The 24,525-nt window shown below is 34.5% G+C and overlaps 1 protein-coding gene and 1 non-coding gene across 6 annotated transcripts in view; both read right to left on the reverse strand.

The window, feature by feature from the left end:
• The window catches only part of TCF12 (transcription factor 12), a 293,031-nt gene that overhangs the window by 100,989 nt on the left and 167,517 nt on the right, over positions 1-24,525 (reverse strand). The gene's annotated exons all lie outside the window — the stretch shown is intronic.
• On the reverse strand, positions 7,792-7,864 carry TRNAI-UAU. Its single transcript has one exon. It is a non-coding gene; the product is annotated as a tRNA-Ile (tRNA).

The following is a 24,525-nucleotide window of genomic DNA, read 5'->3' on the forward strand; positions in this document are numbered from 1 at the left end:
AGGTGAAGTAATGCCAACACATAAAAATGCAGATTTACAAAAACAGGTTAATTAATGTGATCTACTTGCCTCACATTCTCGATATAAAGTAATATGTTCTACATAAAAATATTTAATTTCCAAAATATACATATGAAATAAAAAGGAAAATATTTTAACTCTTTAAGAATATACTCTTTACAAGTAAGACTGCTTGTAAGAGTCAAGGTGGTATCTTGGGATTTTGGACTCTGCTCTTTTACTCTTGGAATCTGACCTCACAAAACTATTAAAAGGATTGTACATTTAAAATTCTGACACATACCTCCCCATGCCTCATTAAAATGGAACAGAAACCCTGCTGGACCAAGAAGATGATGGAAAATGAAGGGAAATGCCAACTCAAGATGACTAGCAGAGAGATTACTAGAAAAAAATAAACAACAGCCCACATCTATGGTTTACAGGTATTACTTTATTAACCAAATAAATTAAACAAGTTTATGAGATATTAAAAATTAAGGAAATCATTAAGAAAATGGTGCCTTTAAAAACAAATCATGTCCATATCCTTGGCAGGACAGAATGGAAAACTACATTAACATTTTAAACAGACACCATAAAGTTAAAAAAAAACAAAAGACCATACCAATGGCTTGTCATTTACCACAATGCACTAACTATTGGTTGAAATGCTCAGCCCTTTCTATCTTTCAAATTTATTTTCCTAAAACATTATTTTAAACAACCAGTAAAGACTTAAAGCTAAGCAACAACTTAAGGTCTGCTATATTCTCACTTGAATATACTAGTAAGGAACTCTTTTTAAAAATTTTATTGTTGAGGTAGAAAAGACAACAAAGTAAGAGATCAATATTAGCTCTGTTTTTAACAAATAACGGCTCTCAAATAAATGTTAATTTAATTATCTTTGTGGAGGCTACCTATTAGATTGTTTAAAAAATATAAAGTTTATGGTTGCAAGATAGGAGAGGTGTTGGAGGGGTGAAAAAAGGGGAGGGATTAAGGTACAAACTGGTAGTTACAAAACAGTCATAGGGATGTAAAGTATAGCATAAGGAATTCAGTCAATAATATTGTAATAACTATGATAGTGTCAGATGGGTATGAGATTTATCAAGATGATCACCTCGGAAGTTATATAAATGTCTAATCACTATGTTGTACACCTGAAACTAATATAATATTGTATGCCAAATATAATTGAAAATTAAAAAATTATTTAAAGAGTTTTTACATTTACTCTCCTGTGCCTATTAAAATTTCTAAACTCCTTCCTTTCACAAAGGAAATTCAAACCAAAAGAATGAAAACTAACTTTTTAAAAATTAAATTTATTGGGGTAACGACAGTTAATAAAGAATGAAAACTCATTTAACATAAGCTAAAAACATTACAAAGTGAAACTGGAATGGAAAACTGACAGCTGGTTTTAAAAATAATATTTAACATGATATTCAAATGAGATTTTGAAATGTATATACATTTTTATTTTACCTTTCATTTATTAGGAGCTAGTTATTTCTTAGTTGGGGTACTCCTGAAATATAATAATGTATACTGAGTCTGAGATTTAGAAGATATTCATCCTTAATTCTTTCAGAAATACTTTTCAAAAGAACTATTCTCATGAATTAAAATGAATCGTTGTTAGTCTCTATTTCATCTTAGGTGTCTAACCACAAAAATATCTGGCTATTCTGTTTCTGCTTTTACATAAGTATTATATATAAATGCAGTATGTGGACAATTTTAACATTAAAGTCAGATGAACACAGTTTAAGAACTGTCAGTAAGGTAACATATCTAATTTCCCTTGCAACACCTATGAAAAAAATATTACAAAGTATTTACTGGGATATTCTAGTAGAGGGATTTTATTCGTGCACACCATGGACCCTTTTGGAAGTCTTTTCAAAATGTTTTTAAATGCACAAAATACATAGTAAATTATGCATTTGATATATTATCATCGAAATGTTAAAAAAAATTGTAGCATGGTATATAGGCTTTATTAACATATTAAATAAGATCTAGAAGCAGGCCTATTAACACTGGTAATTTCAAAGCATAAAGGGTAGTTTAAGATATCTGCAACAACTATAATATTCTATGAAAATATCTGTTCTATTGGCAGCAAAAATCATAGTTACTGTTACAACTGTTTTGCTACCCTCATTCGAAATTAAAAGACATGCTAAATTTAACTCAGAGGTTGGTAATAAAAATGATAATTTTTTTCCCTGTTCAAGTTCATTGATTTTCCTTCTATTCTGGGAGTTACTGGACTCCAGGCTAAGAACCCCAACTCTAGTAGAATAGCAATATATTATGATAATATATACACATATACATTCAAGCTAACAGACACTTGTTTTCTAAATAAGTATCTTGTGTGCTTAAAATATGTGAAATAAAAGTATTTTAAGCAGCTAGACTTATATGGTTTACATTAACCAGATTCAGTGTTCTCTGACTCCAAACTTAGAATTGTTCAAGAAATGATAGATGATTTTGACTAATTTGTAGTGTTTAAAAAATATATTGGTTCAGGAAACAGCAATTTACTGAAGTTCAAAAAATTATATTACCTAGTTGTTTGTGTAAGATGCATAAACTATTAGAAGCAATCAGTACTGTAACAAATTTTCTCAGAATTAAAAAATAAATTGAATGCATCTTGTTCTCTACCAATAATATACATGATGCAACAATAAGATGCAACTCTCCACTTTCTTAAGTTCCAAAAATACACACTAATGTTAATAACTAGCCTATAAAGAACTCTTCAAAAGGTAATTCTGCCTACATCCTTTTGGCATAGAACACAATCAGCAGCCAAGCTGAGGCTGGGAATGGACAGGCATAATTCTACATTCCCATTCCTCGCCAACCCAAACACATATATTTAAAAGTTGACTAGATAGAAGAATCTGAGATTGATATAGTCTACCAAACATTTATGTGTTAGACACTCTGATAGATGGTGGGGTTATGAGATGAAAACCCTCAGTAAGTATCGACTAGTGGAAGAGCTTACATCTCACTTGGATGAAAAACAAATTTTATAATAAAGGTCAGATGTCTTGAGGTCCAGATACAAAAAGCACTATGGGTGGTTGTAAAGGAGTAGACAAGGAATTGCCTGGGGCTGGGGTAATCCATAAGGCCTACTGAACCAGTAAGGTTCCATTCAAACGTAAATAGAAAAATAGGCACCTTCTGGTCATACTAAAGGCGGAGATGCAATTAGCCACCATGTCACAGAAGAAGGGTCTTCTGGGTAGGTGGCTTACATAAGAACAATGTGGCTTTTTAGGTAAATGTTTTACCAATAAAATTTGTCTGGCGGATAAGCTGTACTCCACCCTACGTGTAGTTTTAGAGCTTTCAAATTGGTTTTCATTTAGACCTAGATCGTGCTGTCCCAAAACTATCAGAACAAACAGTCTCAATCAGATATGCCCTGATTGAGACAAGTAAACCATAAGGCCAGACCTGAATACTCTTCCTTTGCCCAAAGGTTAAAGAATGAGAATGTAGGTAGTCCTGAGAATGTCTAGTGTGGTGAGAACCAAGTATAAACAGGATCCTATCTCTCGTTTACAGAAGAGAGCTCACTGATTTTTTTCAGAAGCAATTAAGTGCTTTTTTTCCTAATCAACATTAAGGAAAAGAAGTAGGTAGAAAGATAAGGATGGAAAACACAGAAGGGCAAAAAAAAGAAAATATAAAACACACACACACACACACATGAAGAGAAACATGGAAACCTTCCTTTCTAGACAACTACATTTGAATTTTGTTATTCCATAAGAGCAGTCAGGAATACAATGGCTTTTTACATAGTTATACTACCTTGAGGGTACAAATTAGACCTTTTTGTTGTTTTTTAACTTGAACCACTGTTAAACCAAGTCACCCTATCCTGTACTTATACAAATTATTTTACTAAACGTAAATGTAGGATTTCATTTCCTTAAAAAATTATTTTATTAATCATTTATTTAAATAAAAAATTTCAATTATATTTGGCATACGATATTAATTTCAGATATAAAATATAGTGATTAGAAATTTATTTAACTTACAAAGTGATTACCCCAATAAGTCTAGTACCCATCTGAAATCATACTATTACATTATATTTTATAATATTATAATACTGAAATATATTTCCTATATGCTGTACTTTATATCCCTGTGACTATTTTTTTTTAAATTTCATCTTTGATTCATCATATTAACCCAGCCAATTTGAGTTTATGTTGTATATGTGAAAGCTCCAGACAAGAGATGTAGGAAGAACATGACTAGAAATTGCTAACACTTATTCCACTTTAAGACTTGAGGACACATACACCCCCCAAGGAAGTGGAAGAGAGTTGAAACTACAGGAATCCTCTTGGAGGGTCTTTTAAGTGGGTGGAATGTGCCACACCCAATTTTGGGAACCCTGGTTGTAAGTGTTCGGACCTTAAATAGGGTAAAACTTAAGTCCAATTTTAACAACTCCTTGAAGGGCAGGCAAATTATAGGACTCACGCATCCATTTCTGAGTAATCAGAATTATCAAATGAAACCAAATGACCTTTCCTAGGATCAAAGATTCAGTTTTCAATGGGACTCTAGAGGCTACCTAGTCCAATTCCCACCCAAAGCAGTACTACTTAGAACACAGTTTCGTCAAAAAAAAAAAAAAAAAAAAGTCCACTGATAACTGCTTTCTACTCTGTATCACTCACATTTTAAGAATACTAAACAAACAAACAAACAAACAAACCCAAAGGGCCAGGCTGGTGAGGGATCTGGAAACCAGATCAGCTAAAATAATTGGAGAAGTGTGCCTAGAGAAAAGAGCATCTGGGAGAAGTGTGGCCTCTGTACTTTTTACAGAGCTACTATGCCAAGGAGGAATCAGACTACACGGTTTGGTCCCAGTGAAGAGACTTAGAAACAAAGGATAAAAATAAGAGATGCATTCTTTTATCTTGTTATAAGGAAAAACTTGCAGAAAAAAGAATTTCCAAAAGTAAAATAAAAACTCAGCAAAAAGTTATATAACATCCTAGTGGTTCTTAGTAAAGAGATTTATGAAAAAATTAGCTTTTTTTTTTGCAATTTATTAATGCAGTGGAAGACAACAGATATTTTTAGCAGCCAAATTATTATTTGGGGAATCATTGTGAGTTCCTGTCTATTGGACATTAGGGTACTTTATAGTTTTTTTGTCCACTTTTTTTCCCCTATTAGATTGTCTGTCATTGTTGATTTGTAGGAGTTCTTCACATATTTTTCATGTGAAACCTTTTATATCTGTGTCAGTATTTTTTGTAGGTTGCCTTTTCACTCTCTTAATGGTGTCTTTTAATAAAGAGAAATATTTTATTTTAACACAGGCAATTTGTCCATTTTTTCTTTGTGATTAACATTTTTTGGTATGTGTACTATTTAAGAAATCTGCCTATTCCAAAGTTATAAACCTATTTTTCTGTTTTCCTTTAAAAGTTTTACTGTTTATCTTCCACATTTAAATCTGAATTTGGTTTTTGTATATATTAGTTACGGGTCAAGGTACATGTTTTCCTCTTTGGCCCCCCGTGGGAATATCCAATTGATTTCATCAGTACTGTTTACTGAAAAGATGATCTACGTATTAAAGGTATTATAATTGCCACTATGTGGAGAATAAACTATAGGGGAACAAGTGTGGAAACAGGCAGACCAATTAGAAGACTACTGGAATAATCCAGATGAAAGCTAATAGTGGCTTAATTCTTCCAAGCCAGCGAGGTAGGTACTATTAAATCTCCATTTTACTAATGAGAAGACCCAAGGTCACAGAATTAGTAAATAGCCCAAAGAACTAGAAGGCAGGGTTATCTGACACCAAATTCTTACCAGCATATTCTACTGCACTGTTTTTGGAGGTTAGGACACAATTCCCATATTCTCACCATATATGTAGATATTTGGTAGAGCCCAAATACAGCATAAGAATTTTTCTCTTTAGCCTGTCAAGCAGCCTCTACCAATCAACTGATTTGGCACTGGATGTGAAATCTATTCCTGCTGAAAGGAGTGACAATTGACAAATCATCCCCAAAATGAATGGCAACAAAACTCAACTACTCCAAAGGTTGGCTCTGGGTATAACTAGAACATGGTCATCTATGCTGGTTTCACTCAAGAGTAAATGCTATTGTTTTCAGTTCTCACAAAGGGCACATGATGATGTTCCTCTTGCTTCAAATGCCTGTTAGAAAAAATATTCTGATCTTGTTCTTCTGGTCCTCAGCTTCCTAAACTGTAAAAAACACAGAAGCTGGACAAGATCAGAGGTTGCATAATGGCATCCTGAAAGTCTGTGGCCAATGCAGAGATTTATTTGTGTGTATATGATGAAAACAAATTTTTAAAAAAGTTAATTGCTGTGGCAGCCATGAGAATGCACCTTGCAGAATTTCTTCTTCGGGGAACATAACTGACCTGAAGGTTCCAGGTGCTGTACTCTGAAATTCACCACTACTTTTGCAAGAACTCCCCTTGCTTCCAACACGCTTCGACAGAGTATCGTGGGGGAAGCAAAAGCACACCCCTTCCTGGGAGACAAGGCATTCCTCTGCTGACCAACTTTGGCTCAAGAACTTCCAGGCTGCTGAATCTTCCTTAGAGTGCACAGCAGTCTAGGACTTTTTCTTTTCATTTTCTCTCCTTACTCTCAAAATCTTGAGATTACTGTGGGCATGATGACAGAAACTAGCATTTGCTGACTAGCTATTATGTGCAAGGCACTGTAAATGGTGCTTTATGTACACTGCTGGTACCATTGCTAGTTGTATTATTCTTCCTACTAGAAATCCTGTTAAAACCAAAGACTGATTGAAGGAAGGTGCTAACATCTGTGAGATATGACAGTCAATTTAAGATTTCCTGTAGATCTCAATCTACTGGCTAGAGAAACCTGCCCTATAAATACTGTCTTGGCTGTATGTGCTTTCTTTTACCAATTCAAAATAATGTTTTTATTTGAAAATGGCCAGACACAATTATGGAAGATATAACTAGCTCAGCATTTATTTCTGCAGCAGTCTTATGAATACCTGAACATTTCCGGCAAACTAAAATTCACTATTTTCAATGAATAGATATACTACTCAAGAAATAATTGCTGACTTCATGAGTAACAGCACAAATTAGTTTTCCTATTTGTCTGAAAACCAGTATCACTTCAATGTTAATTTTTGTACTAATTTGCATTTATAAATTCAAATTCACAATCTATTAAATAAAAAACTCCATGGGAATTTTTAATATTTTAATATTTTCTGTATTTTAAATGGATAGCATTAGATTGGTTTTTGTTATGAGATAAAGGCTTAACCTAGAAGAATTATTCCTGGACATTCAAAAAAGTTACCTAAATCATTACTACATTTCAAAATGAAATTTTCAATATATAAATGATGAGAGTTTTTCCATATTTAGTTGACAATACAAAATCTTTACATAGGCAAACTGAAATATTTGGGCATAAACCTAAATCTGATCACAGTTTTATGAGCAGACTATCCTTATTCTCCTTGGGTATCTGTGAAAACTCATTATTTACCTATGCTCTTTGCACATGGAAAAGCTTTTCTTCTTCTTGTTTTTTTAATCCCCACCTTCCACCCCTGACCTATAAATGTTGCCGTCTTCCCTTAAGAACTGGATCTCTGAAGGTGGGGCGTCTCCTCCCATGTGCTCACAGCACACACCTGGGGCCTGGAGCACCCAGGGTATGGGCCATGGCTCCACTGGGGCGCGAACCCAGGACCTTCTGCGTATAAAGCAGACGTGCTAACCACTACTCTATGGAACCACCCCAGTTTTCTTCTTCTTTTGTGGGTGAATACCAAAGGTTACATACAATTTGAATCTCACTAACCACTTGGAGAAACATAAGGTACTATCTTACAAAGTGTGCAAATCTGGAATGCTGTTGGGTATATCAGAGCAGAGACTTTGGAATTCTCATTACTAGATTCAACTCTTGGCTCTTGATCCTCTCTCACTAAGTGAACTAGGCAAGTTGCAAGTCACTGAACATCTGTGGGCCCACTCACTCTTTTAGGAAAATCAACTCAGTAACATGCACCCCACACAGGCCTGCACAGTTTAATTAATGCTTATGAAGTACTTGGAAATTCTTGTCTTAAAGAACCAAGGCCAATACTAACTATGAGAATTACACACATCATTTTTGTTGCAATCTGCTCAAACTTACAGAAAAAAACCTAAAAAGAATCTCAAACGGATTTTTTTTTTTAAGGAAAGAAGAGTTTGAACATAAATGCCTGCCTATTTTCTTCACAACAATTTGTTTAAGTATTATTGGCTAACGTTTGTGCCAAGCACACTGCTGGCTACACTGAAGATATTTAAATATCTAGTGCCAATGAGCACAGCTGCTGGACTCTCTATGCCCTCCTCTTGTTCACTCCATGCCAAATTACTCACACAGCTATGAAAGATGAGGCTGTAGCATAGGAAAATGCCAAGTGTGAGTGAGATTAGCAATAAACCAGAGGATCCCTATAGAGGCCAGTGATTAGCAAGTTGCCAGTTGTAATCACTTTTCTAACCTAGCCTTTATCTCTTCACTTATTCCATCTTAACTCTGCATCAACTTCCTTTGACAGGCGTCAGAACTGTAAGCAGCTTCCCAATCAATAATTCCTGCAGAACTGCTAAAGTACCAATAAAGTATCTCATTATCCTTAATAAGAGCACACAGTCAGACCTGTGCAATTTGAAGAGGCTTTAGAAAAGACTTCTTGAGACTAAATCTGAGATGAAGTAGTCCAGGATGCAAACATTCGCCAATCCAGCTATCTTTCCCCATGCTCTCTACCCCTCCGCCTAAAATCAGATTCACACATTAAATATAAACAAGTAGAGGAGGATGAGGTTTATAGAAAACAGCTTACCTTTCAGCCATTGGAATGTTCAGAGAGAACAATTAAAATGCAGAATTCTATATGACAGGGTGAGGTGGCTATGTAGTTAGAAATTAAGAATGAATGAACAGAATAAGATAAATACATTTTGGTTGATTTTCGTCACTTAGCAAAACTTTACAGGCCATTTTATGGTTCAATTGTGCCACATAGATAATACTTAACAAGATATTCATTATAGGTAACTCAAAATCTAAACTCTACTTCTCTGAGACAGTTTACTTTATAATTGTATTTTCTAAATTGTCCCTGAAATCATATTTCTATATTGCATTGTTGCTTTTCTTTAGGTTCAGAATTTAAGTGTGTTTTCTCACTTAATGTCTCACACTTTCCCAACCATGTTATTCAGAATTTAGGAACAAAACATTTCATTTTTATAGCAATCTGACACATCACAGAACGAACGAGGAGTCATATCACCTTTGGCTACATTTCAGGAGAAAAGATGGTTAAATGTATATTCTCTAAAAATAATCAAGTAACCTTTGTATCACAATGTTTATTTCATTCTTTTTAAAGAATGAAATAATTCAATTGATGTTTTATGACTTTCTAGGGATTAAATAATTTAAGCCAATCCTTCAACACCTTAATTTTATCTACTCCCCTACCTCAAAATGAAGAAAAAGAAAAAATCAGGTAAAAATCACATCACCAAATAATTTGGTTGGGAGAAGAGAAGGGAACATATCAAATTATCTTGGTAATCACATACTTAAATAATCTACTCCTTCTGACATACAGTTTCCACCAATTCTTGTATGAATGCTTCTCTCAAAAATTTTTGCATCATACCATAAGTAGAACATTAAGCTCATTATTAACTCCAATCACTTTCTCACATCTTTCTATATTTCAGCTGTTTAATTTAAACCATGACCTTACCAGGGAAGGTCAGTATCTGAATCTGTTTTTTATGGCACCCAGGAACCAGAAGGCAGATGCCACTTGTTCAAAGTACACTGATCTGGAATTCTAGACTTGTTTTGTTTGTATGCCAGGGACAGATTCTACTCCAAGGCTCTATCTATGGCACACAGCCACATGTAAGCAGAGAGACAGTTTAACAGAACTGTGCTCTAAAATAGCAGACAATAAATGATTGTTAATTAGCTAGTTTCCCTTGACAGCAAGAACTAGAATAGAAAGAAAGGAACTAGTCAATGGAACTGCTACCACTCACAACTATCTGCTCAAAAATGGGAAATGGAATGAAACAATCGTGGAAAAAGTCAGGAGGGCTATTTCTGTCTCTGTCATGAACTAGTGTGACATGAAGAAGTCATTAAACATCCCCAGGCCTCAGTTTCTTTACCTGGAAATGGGTTAAGGTGGGGCAAGTTTGGATTAGATGGTATCTTTGTTTTAATATCCCATGAAACTGACAGTCTCATCTGTTTTGCTATTCATCAGGCACCCCTTCCTAACAGAATGTAAATTTGGACATTGCCAGTAGTAGAAAGAAGATAGCTGCTAAAAAATGTAGGGACTTTTAGAATGACAATGTGTAGTTACAAAAAATTAAGTGTATAAGCAGCTCATCATACATTTCTTTAATACACCTTGAGATATTTAACCATCAATATAATATGTTGAATATAGCAAGTTGAAGTCAATGTGCTCAGAATTACCAAGACTTCATTCTACTCAGATTAAGAAAAACTCTAAATGTTAATAAGATTTCTCACTGGGGCTCAACACCTTCTATCTATATAATGAGGAAAGGCAGCACACTTTGTACACCATAGAAAATACATAAATACAAAGCGACTGAATGGAGACTATTCTATTTTATTGAAACACATGGAGAAAGACAAAAAGAGTCTTAAATCCCTTTTTGTGGTCCACTAAGATTTAAGTAAGGTTCTTGCTACATGATAAGTACTCTGAGTAAAATATGAGGCATTCAGTTTTCATTGAGTGGCCTCCAGTATTGCAATTTACTGCCATCCTACCTCTGCAGTTTAAAAACAGGTAAAAGCTAGCCTCAAGTTCTCAACGAGTTATAATCCAAAGTTCATTTGTGGGTCAGGAATAACTCAAAGTAAGTTATTTATACACCAATTCATTATAAATAGCTATACAAATCAATTTAAGTCACAACATGTCTGTGTAAAATATTTGTTGAAGGGAAAAAGAAAGTAAAGGAAGGGTAAAAAACACATAATAATAAAATTAGGGAGGAGACATGGTGAAGAAGTTTGAACAGAGACTCTGGATGTACACTAACTGGGTTTAAATTTCCACTCTACTTCTTACTAACATTACCTAACTTCTCTGTCCCTTAGTTGTCTCAACTGTGAAATGAAGTAAGTTTCACCTTATGGATTTTTGTGAGGGTAAAATGTATTGACAAATAAAGTGCTTAGAACAGTGAAAAACACAAGAAAGGGCTAATTAAATGTTATTATTTTTAAAATGAAATGTATCAACTACAAAATCCATATATGTGTACCTTGAATATCAATTCTTGAAGAAAAAAAACTTTAAATAGAGGAGTAAAAAAAGTAGATTCCAGGGAAATAAAGGAAAGGAAACTTTTGGATACTTTTGAAGTTTTTAATATTCTTTATGCCTTTCATTTCATTAAATTTCATTAAAAGCTAATGGTTTCACTCTCCCCTTAGCATAAATGAATGGATATATCTCTAGCACTATAAATACTTAGTCACAATTCATTTTCTGTTCACAACTGAAATAAAGAGAAAGAAAGACCAAAAGATGCATGGAAAATCTGGAAACAGTGGTAAGGGATATGAAGAGAAATGACAGCATAAAAAAGGAACAATTTAAAGTGAATTTCAACAGAGTTGTAGAATCTGTAATACAGAGGAAATAAAGTAGATAGGCTGAGGTGTCATCCTTAACTTGCTTATTCCCTTTTTCACTAGGGCTGGGGAAAGGGTTACAGAATGACCTTGCATCTGACGGTTCTAAGCCACTGGTTTAAGACAGTCTGGTTGCTGTCTGAAGTTTACAGGGGATACAGAGGCAGACCATCTTTATTAGGTAAAAAGGAGGTGCTGGTGTTACACTGCTAGGAAGTGTCTGTTACAGTGTTAGGAGTACATAAACATGTTGTAATGTTCACTACTGAAATGTTTCCATCTAGGGAAGAAATTCTTAAAAGTATATATAAAACCACTTGAAAAACGGAGAATGAAAAAGTCAAAAAATTCTCTTTTCAGCTTTTGTTTCTCTGTGTGCTTCATTTTGACTATTTACATTTAATGTGATTTAGAACTATCACTTTGTGAGATGTTTTCCATTTGTCTCACCTGTTCTTTATTTGTTGTTGTTCCAGCCTGCTTTTGGATTGATTATTCTGTTTAGTCTGTACTACTGGCTTTTATTTTTTAATGTTTGCCCTCAATTTACAATACAGTGTACCTTTAATTAACAGGGCCTACCTTCAAGTAATTAAATATAAGAGCATAAGAACCTTACAACAGTTAACTTCCAAAATCCTCCCTTGCATCCTTTGGTTTATTGTTATCATACATTTCACTTTTGTATATTATATACCACACATACAGTGTTACTATTTTTGCTTAGACATTTAGTTATTTTATACTGTAATTTAAAATGAGGAGTTGTGTATCTTTTATATTTACTTCCAGTGTTAGAATTTCTGGAGTTCAAAAAATTATATTATATGACCCATAAGGTAGCCTACTTCCTATTTTTGTAAATAAAGTTTTACTGGAATACAGTCACACCCATTTGTTTATGTATTATTTATGGTTGCTTTCGTGCTTCAATGGCAGTTAATAGTTGTGACAGAGATTATCTAACCTACAAAGCCTAAAATATTAGAGATTTGGCCCTTTGCAGAGAAAAATCTGCTGAGTCCTGGTGCAGATTCAAGTTTCTGTCTGGAGTCACATTCCCTTTGCCTGAAGAACTTTGTTTAACAGTTGCAGTAGCACAAGTCTGCTAGGAATGGATTAACTCAGCTTTCCTTGTATCTGGAAAAGTCTTTACTTTGCCCTCATTTAAAAAAAGTATTTTCAATGTATATGTAATTCTGGGTTGACAATTTTTTTTTTTAAATTTTAACACATTAGAGATGTACTCCATCATCTTCTTGCTTACAAAGTTTTTAATAAGAAGTCTGCTGTAGTTTATTTTTATTTTCCTATACATACAAGTTTTTCTGCCTTCAAGATTTTCTCTCTATTGTTGGTTTTCAGCAATTTGAACATAATATAGTCTAGTTGTGAGTGTATGTTGCTTTTAAAACTTTGGATCTGTAACTTTTTCTCTCTTCCTCTCCAATTGAAACTTGAATAGTTTGTTTCCAGTCACACATATAATAGACTGTGACATTGTCCCATAGCTCTGTTTGTTATCACTCATTTTTCTCTTTGTATTTCGGTTGGATTTCTACTGACTATATTCAAATTTACTGATTTCTTCTAGAGTTGACCTTGGGTCAAAGTTTTCACTCCTCCCTGACAGGAAGAAGACCTGTATTTGGTATCAGCATAGGATCTTAGGTCTAAGACCAGTTTCCTGTCTTCCAGTTTGCTGCCCCTCCTAAACAAGCTTAAGTCTTTCAGTACCTAGGGTCCAGGGAAGCTGGCAGGATTTTCTGTCTTTCCCACAATGACAGCTATCAGCACCTGCATGCCTACAACATCAACAGGAATTGCTTTCAGTCTCCTGCCCTACCCGCTATTCTTTCTTGGAGATTTGAGGGGAAAAAACTTGAGAGTGAAGCCCTCAAGTATTTCAAACTGCTATGTTGCTGGCCCATAACAGGCCTTTTGTTAAACTTTAAAATTTTAGCTGATTCCTCTTATCTCCTTGTGTTGTCACTGGTATGACACCTTATTCTCCCATGCTCTGCCATAGGTAAGACAGTTCATGTGTCCCATTTCTCCTTGGAATTCAGGTCCCATTTCTGTCTTGTGATTTCGGCTCTGTGACTGGTTCAAAAAAGAATTTTGTAGTTTTTGAGGCTTTATTTTTCTCATTGGTAAGAGTAGAAATGGCATTCTTTGCAGCTCTCTATGCCCTAAGTAGAAGCTAGATGTCCTCTGATCTTCATTTTGAATAGTCTGTTTCCAAGTCTGCAAATTCATTGATCTTTTCTTCTGCAGTAAAAAATCTATTAATCTCATCTAGTTTATTTCTCATTTCAGTTATTATATTTTTCATCTCTAGAGATTTTTTTTTATATGTTTCATTTCTCCTTGCACCATATTTGTGTTTTCCTCTATAGTTTTGAACTATGGAGCATATTTATAACATCCATTTTAATACCCTTGTTTGCTAATTCTATCATCCCTCTGATTTCTTGCTCTATTGTTTCTGCTGACGAATTTTACTTGTGGTTACAGAGTATAGTTTCCTGCTTCTTTTGACACTTAGTACTTTTTGATTTGATGCCAGATATTATGCAGTTCACATTGTTGAGTGCTAGATTTTGTTGTATTCTTTTAAAGAATGTTGGGTTTTTGTTCTGGTAAGCACTTAAGTTACTGAGCATCATTTGGATCCCTTTCAAGCATTGCCTTTAAGCTCTGTTAAGGCAGGTCCAGAACAGCCTTCAGCCCCAGGCTAATTTAGACTTATTAAAACAATACCTTTCTGAGGACTCTACACAATGCCAATTATAAGCATACTTTGGAGATACTGTAGGTTCCATCCTAGACCACGACAATAAAGTGAATATTGCAATAAAGTGAGTCATGTGAAATTTTTTATGTCGTAGTGCATATAAAAGTTATGTTTCAACTATACTGTAGTCTCTTACGTATGCAAGAGCATATGTCCAAAAAACAATGTACGTACCTTAATTTAAACATTTTTTATTGCTAAAAAATGCTAACCATCATCTGAGCCTTCAGTGAGTCATAATCTTTTTGCTGGTGGAGGGTCTTGTCTTATGTTAATGGCTGCTGACTGGTCAGTGTGGTAGTTGCTGAAGACAGGGATGCTGTGGCAATTTCTTATAAGAAGACAACAATGAAGTTTGCCACATTGATTGGCTTTTCCTTTCACAAGCAATTTCTCTGTAGTATGTGATGCTATTTGATAGCATTTTACCCACAGAACTTCTTTCAAAATTGGAGTCGATCCTCTCAAACCCTGCTATTGCTTTATCAACTTTATGTATCAACTTTCAAAGTCCTTTGTTGTCATTTCAACAATCTTCACATCCTGTCAAGTAGAGTTCATGTACTTACTTTGTTCATCCATAAGAATCAACTCCTCATTTATTAAAGTTTTATCACGAGATTGCAGAAATTCAGTCATATCTTCAGGCTCCACATATAATTCTAGTTCTCTTGCTATTTCCACCATATCTGCAGTTACTTCCTCCACTGAAGTCTTGAACCCCTTAAAGTCATCTATGAGGACTGGAAATAACTTCTTCCAAACTCCTATTAATGTTGATATCTGTACCTCTTCCAATGAATCATTAATGTTCTTAACTAATCTAGAATGGTGAATCCTTTTCAGAAGGTTTTCAATTTACTTTACAGAGATCCCTCACAGGAACACCTATCTATGACAGCTATAGCCTTATTTCTGAAATAGTAAGAGTTCAAAGTCAAAATTACTCCCTGATCCATAGGTTGCAGAGTGGATGTTGTGTTAGCAGACATGAAAACAACATCCATCTCCATTAGAGCTCTTAGATGACCAGATGCATTGTCAATGAGCAGTAACATTTTGAAAAAAATCTTTTTTTCCTGACCTGCAGATCTCAACAGTGAGCTCAAAATAACCATGTTATAAACAGATGTGCTGTCATCTAGGCTTTGTTGTTCCACTTAGAAAGCAAAGGCAGAGTAGATTTAGCATACTTCTTAAAGGCTCTAGAATTTTCTAAGTGATAAATGAGCATTGGCTTTAACTGAAAGTCGCCACCTGCATTAGCTCCTAACAAGAGAGCCAGCCTGTCCTTTAAAGCTTCGAAGCCAGGCACTGACCTCTCTCTAGCTATTAAATTCCTGCATGGCATCTTCTTCAAATATAAGGCTCTTTCATCTATATTGAAAATCTTTTGTTTAATGTAGCTGCCTTAATTCATTTAGCTAGATCATCTGAATAACCTGCTGCAGCTTCTACATCAGCACTTGCTGCTTCACTTTGCACTTTGATGTTATGGAGACTGCTTCTTTACCTAAACTGCATGAACTAAGCTGTTAGCTTCAAATTTTTCTGTAGCTTTCTTACCTCATTCAGCCTTTATAGAATTGAGGAGAGTTATGGCCCTGCTATGGATTAGGCATTCGCTTACAAAAATGTTGTAATTGATTTTATCTTCTATCCAGACCACTAAAACTTTATCTGTATCAACAATAAGGCTGTTTCACTTTCTTATCATTTGTGTGTTCACTGGAGTAGCACTTTTAAATTCCTTCAAAAACTTTTCCTTTGCATTCACAACTTGACTATTTGGAGCAAGAGATTTAGCTTTTGGCCTGTCTTGGCTCTTAACATGTCTTCTACTCTAAACTTAAGCACACTTCCAGATTTCAATTTAAAGAGATACATGACTATTCCTTTTACTTGAACACTTAGAGGCAATTGTGTAGGGTTATTAATTGGCCTAATTTCAAAATTTTTGTGTTTCAGGAAATAGAGAGGTCCAAGAAGAGGGAGATGGGGAATAGTCAAAACACATAGTATTTATTAATTAAGTTCACTGTCTGATATAGGCAGTTTATGACACCTCAAAACAAAATTGTAACATCAAAGACAGGCCACCATAACAAATATAACACAGTAATCCTGAAAAAGTTCGAAATATTGTGATCATTACCAACATGTGATACAAAGACATAAAGTGAGTAAATGCTGTTGGAAAAATGGGGCCAGTACACCTGTTCCAGTCAGAGTTGCCACAAACCTTCAATTTATTTTAAAAAAAAAAATGTGCAAAGCACAATGCAATAAAAGGAGATATATCTGTATTATTAGATCTTTCTACTTTGGTTGTCTGGAAGACCTATTCCCAATTTTGTGTGAGTCTGAGGAATTGTTCCGCCTATTCCTTTCAAGTGTTTTTACTGGTCTCAAGTTGTTTCCTCTGATGTATGCACACATATCAGTAGTTAGCCAGAGTTGAAGGAACCCCTCTGCAGATCTCAAGTTCTTCCTCTGTGCTCCCTCCCTTCTTCCCTGCAAATTCAATCCTCCTTGGCTTCCCTGAATTCTGTTCTTTGTCACCTCAACTCAGTAAGACTATTAGATGATGTCTGATTTCCTCTTCCCATTGCTGTGGCTTGGAATCTTCCTCCAGGCAGTCAGTTAGAGAATTGTGGAACTCATTTTATTTATTTTCCTTCTCCCATGCACCATTAGTTTTCAATGTTTGAAAACTAATGGTTTAATTGAGACTACTATAAAACTTGCTAAGCTTTTTACACTTCTTGGAAATCCTTCCACCAGCCCTTCTTCACCCAAAATTAAGAAAAAAATCATTCTCCTGGTCTTTCTCTAGCAACCCCATTTTTATAGATCAGAAAGCTAGAACACAGTAAAATTTGACTCCTATAAATAATCAGACTTTATGACCAAAAAAACTGCTCAGAGGATTGAGAAGAAAACATAACACTTCCAAATTTGTTATTATCTTTACATTTTGCAGTACCCTAAATTAAATACATCCTGCTCGGCTAGATTTTACCATAATAGATATTGAATTTGATAAATTCTTGGAAAATTTAAAAACTTTGTTAAACTACTTTTGTTTTTATGATACTGTAATGAGGTTCTCTTATTTCTAACCTCAGACATTTTCTTCCTAAAATACTTTGAATTCCACTAGGTCTGGTAACATTTGAATTTGGAACAAACTGCTCTAAGAATATGATCTCCTGCACTAACTGCACACATCATTATTATTAAAAGGTTATAAAGCTGGCAATTTTCTAGCTCTTATTCATCATTTCAGTTATGGAATACAATGTCCGGTTTGTAGTTTCTATACTGTTTTCCTTCAGTATGTTGACTAGTTCTCTAAATTGAACCTTAGGTATTTTTTTGTTAAGGTCTTCAATTCCTGGTCATGTTTTACATAATTTGATATATTACATACATGTATATGCTCTAGATGTCATATAGCATGAAAATATTTGTGAAAATTGTTTTTGTTAAACTTTTTTTATGTCATTGCTTCTTAAGATTATGTTTCTGACAATGTTAGCTACTTACATTTATTTTTGACACATTTTTCCTGAATTGTTTCTTGCCTATATCAGACTATACTCAATAAAAAAAAAAAAAAAAAAAAATCACGAATTTCATTAAAATATTTTGGGGAAAAAAATAAACAGTAAAACTCATACTTTAAATTTGTATTTTGAAACAATTCTATTCTTCCTCTGAGAGAATCCTATATGCTGGAAACCTAAACTTTAACTTTGGGCTCTAATCCTGGACCTGTCTCATATAAGAAAACTAGTCTTGCTCTAATCATACTACTTAAATGCCCATTTGAACATTGTTGGGTTTTTTTTTTCAACTTTGTTCATAAAGTTACATTTTGTTTCTAAAACATTCCAAGCTCAATTCCACTGAAGGCTGCTGGACTTGTCAGCCTCTCTGCACGACATGTTCTTATGTCAGAACATTCAGGTGTCCACTCAAATGTCGCTTCCTCAGAAGAACCTTCTCTGACTATCTTATCTAAAATAGTCCACTCTATTCTTTTTCTATCATATTTTATGAAGTCATAAATATTTGCCTTGCTTCCTCTGTAGAGGTAATATAATATAGCTGGTAACCTTTGGTAAAACTTCATAACTCACATTTTTTCCCTTTTCGTAATATAAAGTGCTTTAATTTGTATTGCCACTTTATTTACATTTTCCTACCATTTCCTATTATTTTTATTTTATTGTATCACATTCGCTCTCATCGAAACCAAAATCCTTTTGCATTTTCTGTTCTTGTAATGTGTTCTATTCACAACTTTATAAAATATGCATAAGAATTTACTTGCATCTTTATGGTTTACTAAATTTTATATTTTCTTTTTTTCCCAGACCATATAAAAATCTTATTTCGTGTTTCAGTAACTGTTTCTTATTTTGAGTAAGGTGCCCCTCCCCGATATAAAATGCTTTAAAATATTCTGAACGGAAGATTATAGCAGATAAGTAACATGAATTAAAAAAATATTCAGGGATCCGAAGCAACTGTTTAATAGTACATAAGTTCAGAGTTATAAAAGATATCTTAAGCTCAAGGAAGAAGTACAAAGACAACTCCTAAAGGGTAGGTAACTATCATATTGTTGTTAAGCAAATACCATGCTCACTGGAATTCAAGTTTCTAGCAGCAATAATAAGCTTAATAACAGAATATACAGCTATTCTTAGTGTTGAGAATAGAAGTGATCCAGGAATGACTGCATTTATTCTATACTTACTTCCTTAACTTTTTTGGATTATATTCAGCCTATATCTATTTTAGGAACTGCTTTGGAAGGTCCTTATGTTTTATGCAAGGAACTGCTATTTCCCCAGATGAATAGAATATCCATTCTCTGACTCCAAGTTTCCATGACAATAAAAACAAAACATTCATCAGCACCAACTTGGTATTTGATGGCAAATGCAGCTGCAGTTTATAACAGTTCGATCTTTATCCCAACTCTTTCCTTCAGAACAGAGGCACTATATTTCTCCAAAGAAACTGAACTGTTTTTACAGTGATTTCCCCATCCCCACCACAGACCTAAACACTAACAACTAAATGTGCTATACCATCTCCAATCATTAAATCACCCACTCTTCCAAGGCTCATGCCAAATAGAATGAAAAGTTCCTGAATTTTGCTAAGAGCACATCTGATTTGTGAATTCTGAAAGATCAGTTGGTTTAAGTATTACATACACCTTTGGAGAAACATACAGTGTTTAAGTTTTCATGATAATCAAAGAGAAGACAGAATTTTGGAAGCGATATTCACACTAAACAAAAAAGCTATTAAATTCAATCGAATTATGGTAGGACAGTGCCCCCTTGTGTCTTGGTATTTTTACCTTGACTAAATCCACTATTAATTTCCTTAGAGTTCTATGGTACAGATTTGAATAATTTTATATCATAGAAATAAACAAGACTTGATAAACAGGACTAGCAGATCTCCTAAGACAAAAAAAAATCTTAATTTATTACAATATAAATACACTGGCTATTCAATATTAATGATTTTAACATGTATAATCTGCAATATGAGGAAAATGTAATGAATTTGGATAGATTCAGTAGTCATTTTTAATTTAAATTTCATATTTAATTTACTATTAGTGAGAAGAAGTTTTAAAAATGAAAAGAAATAACTCAGCACCATCAATTACATTTTCTCTAGTAGCGATTCTCTGTACTAGTATTGGCTTCCTTCATTATCACCTAGGGAACTAGTGAGGTCCAAGCTTTACTAGATAGAAAACAGTTTGCACTAAATGGAGGAAATTAACATGAAATTTTAAAAGATATTTGCAGTGACAATACAAGAAATTCTCTAAGTTACATAAACTTTTAGAGAAAAAACATACAGAAAAACATCATCCACGTTTTAACCCCACTCAAAATGTTATCACTTACACTAGAGGCCTGGGTATGAACACTGTAAAAAATCAGAATCTCAGGCCCCATCTCAAATGATCTGAATTAGAACTTGCATTTTGGCGAGATCCCTAGAAGATTCTTATAGTCTTTAAAGCTTAAGAAACTCCCTGCTCTCCTATCCCCAACTATCGAAGGGGTGGAGGATGAGACCTGATTGACTATTTAGGCATGGGGGATAGCTTTAGAGACCAAGTAGATTCAAAAAAAGAAAATCAGAAACAGCTTTGGAAGGATAGCAAAGCATTAAAAATATAAGAAATCTCAATAATTTATGTAGTTACTAGTGCTACTTGTTTACAGAATAAACATTTATATTAAAGCTGTAATGTTCCATCAAATTACAGTCATCCCTCAGTATCCAAAAGGGAGATTGGTTCCACTCCCCATCTCGTCACAGTGGATACCACAATCTGAGGATGCTCAAGTCCCTTATTAAAACGGTGTAGTATTCGCATTTAACCTACACACATCCTCCATATACTTTAAAATAATCTCTAGATTATTTATAATATCTAATACAATGTAAATGCTATGTAAATAGTTATAATACCATATTGTTTAGAAAGCAAAAAACTTTGTACAAATTCAGTACAGATACAACCACTGTAGGTCTAACTACGAAATACACATCAGCAATAACATAACATTTTTTTCCAAATATTTTTAATATGAGGTGGACTGAATCCGTGGAAGCAGAATCCATGGAAATGAAGGACTATTTTCAAATAAGTTCAGGAATATCAACTATTCGAGCTCAGAATTTGAGCCTATTTGCACCAACTATCATCTATTTCTCTTTCTGTCACTTCCAGTTTAAGACTAAACAAATTCCAAGATAATCTTAGGATGTGCCACCTCACATCTGTCACTTTCTTTCTACCATTAACTCAATTCAAGTTGTTATAGATGAACACCTAAGCAATTACCTCTTAACTGGTACCCTCACCTGTCTCTCTTTGCTCCATCTTAACCACCATCTCAATTCAAGTTGTTATAGATGAACACCTAAGCAATTACCTCTTAACTGGTACCCTCACCTGTCTCTCTTTGCTCCCATCCATCACTGATGATAAACTCATTCTGAAAGCACTTTCGTCACTATATTCTATTGTTCAAAACTGATGAAAGTTTCCCAATGCATGGCATACAAAATCCATTTTTTAATTCTGACATACCAAGCTCTCCACATTCAGGTTCTAATCTAACCTTTTTTGCTGTTGTTGCTTTTTAATTTTGAAAAAAGTCCAAAGTTTATGAAAAAGTTTTAAGTACAGTAAAAGGAACTTTTCCCCCTTGAACCATTTCTGAGAATAAGTTGCAGACATGATGCTCCACCATCCCCCAATACTTTAGTATGTCCTACTGCATTCTGTGCAAGAAACTACTGTGCAATTCAACTACCATAATCATCAAATTAACATTTACACACTACTACCATTTGAGTTTTCCTAAATATCTCAATGATGCCTTTGCAAAAGAACCAAGTTCAGAATCATAATTGCCTTTGGTTTCTTTTCCTAACTTTCTTTACTTGTCCCTCAATCTGAATTTGCTTTGTCTGATGTTTCCTAAACATTACATTCAGTCCATGCATCTTCAGTAGGAATATCACAGAAGTGATGCTGTGTTCTTCCCGATACATCCTATTAGGTGACACATAAACTGAATTATCTCATTATTGATAATGTTCACTTTGATCCCTTCATTAATGTGTCTGCCAAGGCTTCTCAACTGAAATGTTACTTTTCCCCGTTGTAATTAATAATTATTTTGTGGGTAGGTACTTTGAGACTACATAAAAATCCTGTTCTTTACAAAATCTTAAATCTATTTATATCAGCATGGACTCACGGTTTCCTATTTTATTCAATGGGTTATAATTCATTACTATTGATATTTATTTTGCTGTTCAAATTGTCACAGATTTGGCCAAAGGGAGCTCCTTCAAGCTGGCTTGTGTGATGTTCTTCCAAGTCTTCATCATTCTTTGAGTATGTCCTTATTTTCCAGCATAATATGATGTTCTAGGCTTATCTTGTTCCCTTCCCCTGCCCTAGACCTAGAATCAGTCATTTCTCCAAGGAGCCCTGGTTTCTTTTAGTGGAGAATGGTATTTAGAAACTAAATTCTGGACATGAGTTATGGTCACTGGTACTAAGGTTTTGCTATTCCCTGTCTCTTAGTGGACAGGATGAAGAATATATGTATACATATACATACACATATATACACAACACACATTTATAGCTAAATTTCTCTCACTATATTTATTAGAAACTATGAGTTCACACATATATCTCCAATTCCCATCTAATACTACAGGATTCATTCTAGTTTTCTTCCTTTATTTGTGACTTTCTTCTCCACCACTGAGAAATCTCCTTACCCATAAATGTATTTACTTAGTTAATAAATTCCCCTCGTCTATAACCCACTTGCAGTTGCTGCCATCGCAGCATCCTCTACCCTTCAGTGTGAATGCCATCTAGCACAGAAGCTCTTCTTTCTCCTCTTGTTTGCTGTGACCATTGGCTTCCAAAGAGGCTGCTACACAAAACCAAGCAGGACCATGCCTGTGTCCTCCCTCCTTCAAGCTTTTAAACACTCTAACTATCCCTCTGGTTTGTGCTTCTTCCCTTTATGATTTTCAATCAAGAGTTCCTAAATCTTTTTCCCACCTTTCCACAACATATCAATTTTCCTATTCCTACCTACCCATTGCACCCTCCTGCAAGTCAGAGATGTGCCTATGTTGACTAATTTGATATCTGACTGCAGAATTACAAGGCCATATGGTATAAAAGGAAAGTAAAGGTGATTCTTCTGAGCTGTAAATACTTCAAATGTTTCTTAAAAATTACTAAATAAATGGAGAGACTCTAAGAACAAAGAGTGGGAAACTGTGAGCTAATGCCTGCTTTTACTACTTTAGGTGGAGAGTTTGTCTTTTATCTATATCTGGAGATAATGCAACAACTTCTGGATCCACAGTAAGAAAATCACAAGTAATCTAAACTTGTTCACAATGACTAAGACAGTAAAGAAAATTTAAAGAGAGGAGAAATATTTCTGGAGAAGAAAAGGTGAGAGTTTGCTTTAAATATCTTATGAGATGTCATACTTTGGTGTAATCCCAAGTGCATGTAAGCAAAATAGGAAAATTCTAGGGCAGGGGTCCCCAACCCCTAGGCCGCGGACTGGGAACTAGTCCATGGCCTGTTAGGAACCAGGCTGCACAGCAGGAAGTGAGCGGTGGGCAAGCCAGTGAAGCTCATCTTATTTGCAGCCACTCCCCACTGCTAGCTAGCATCATCACCTCAGCCCCACCTCAGATCATCAGGCATTAGATTCTCATAGGAGCACTGGGGACCGCTCTTCTAGGGAGACATTTTGGTTTATAAGCATATCATAAAGCAGATCTCTCTAACAGAATATCCAAAGATTAAACAACTACCTTAGGGTAGTACATTATTGAAGATATTCAAAGAATAGGTAGGACAACATCTTGATGGAGACGTAAAGGCGGGCAAGACAAAAAGGACAGTACTGGACTTGGAGTCAGAAGTCACGATATACTGGTTAAAAGCACAGGCTGTGGTATTTCACTGGGTTTGCAATGTATATTGTCAATCCTGGGCAAATTAATTACCTCAGTTTCCTCATATGTAAAGTGAAAACAATTATGTCTATTTGCATAGGACTGTTGTGTGAACTTAATGCACTAATATACACAGAAGGCTTAGAAACTAAATTCTGGACACTAATATTTAACAGTGTCACAAATAAATACTTTCTATTGTAATTACATAGTACTTTGTAAGCAACAAACTCTAAGATATGGAAGGTTTTATTATTTATTAGGCATTAACTCTATAAATTTAGGGTTTTTATCAATCTTGTTCCAATTGTTTCCCCAGTCCTTA

The sequence above is a fragment of the Pteropus vampyrus genome, unplaced genomic scaffold (assembly GCF_000151845.1).
Source record: "Pteropus vampyrus isolate Shadow unplaced genomic scaffold, Pvam_2.0 Scaffold85, whole genome shotgun sequence".
NCBI lineage: Eukaryota > Metazoa > Chordata > Mammalia > Chiroptera > Pteropodidae > Pteropus > Pteropus vampyrus.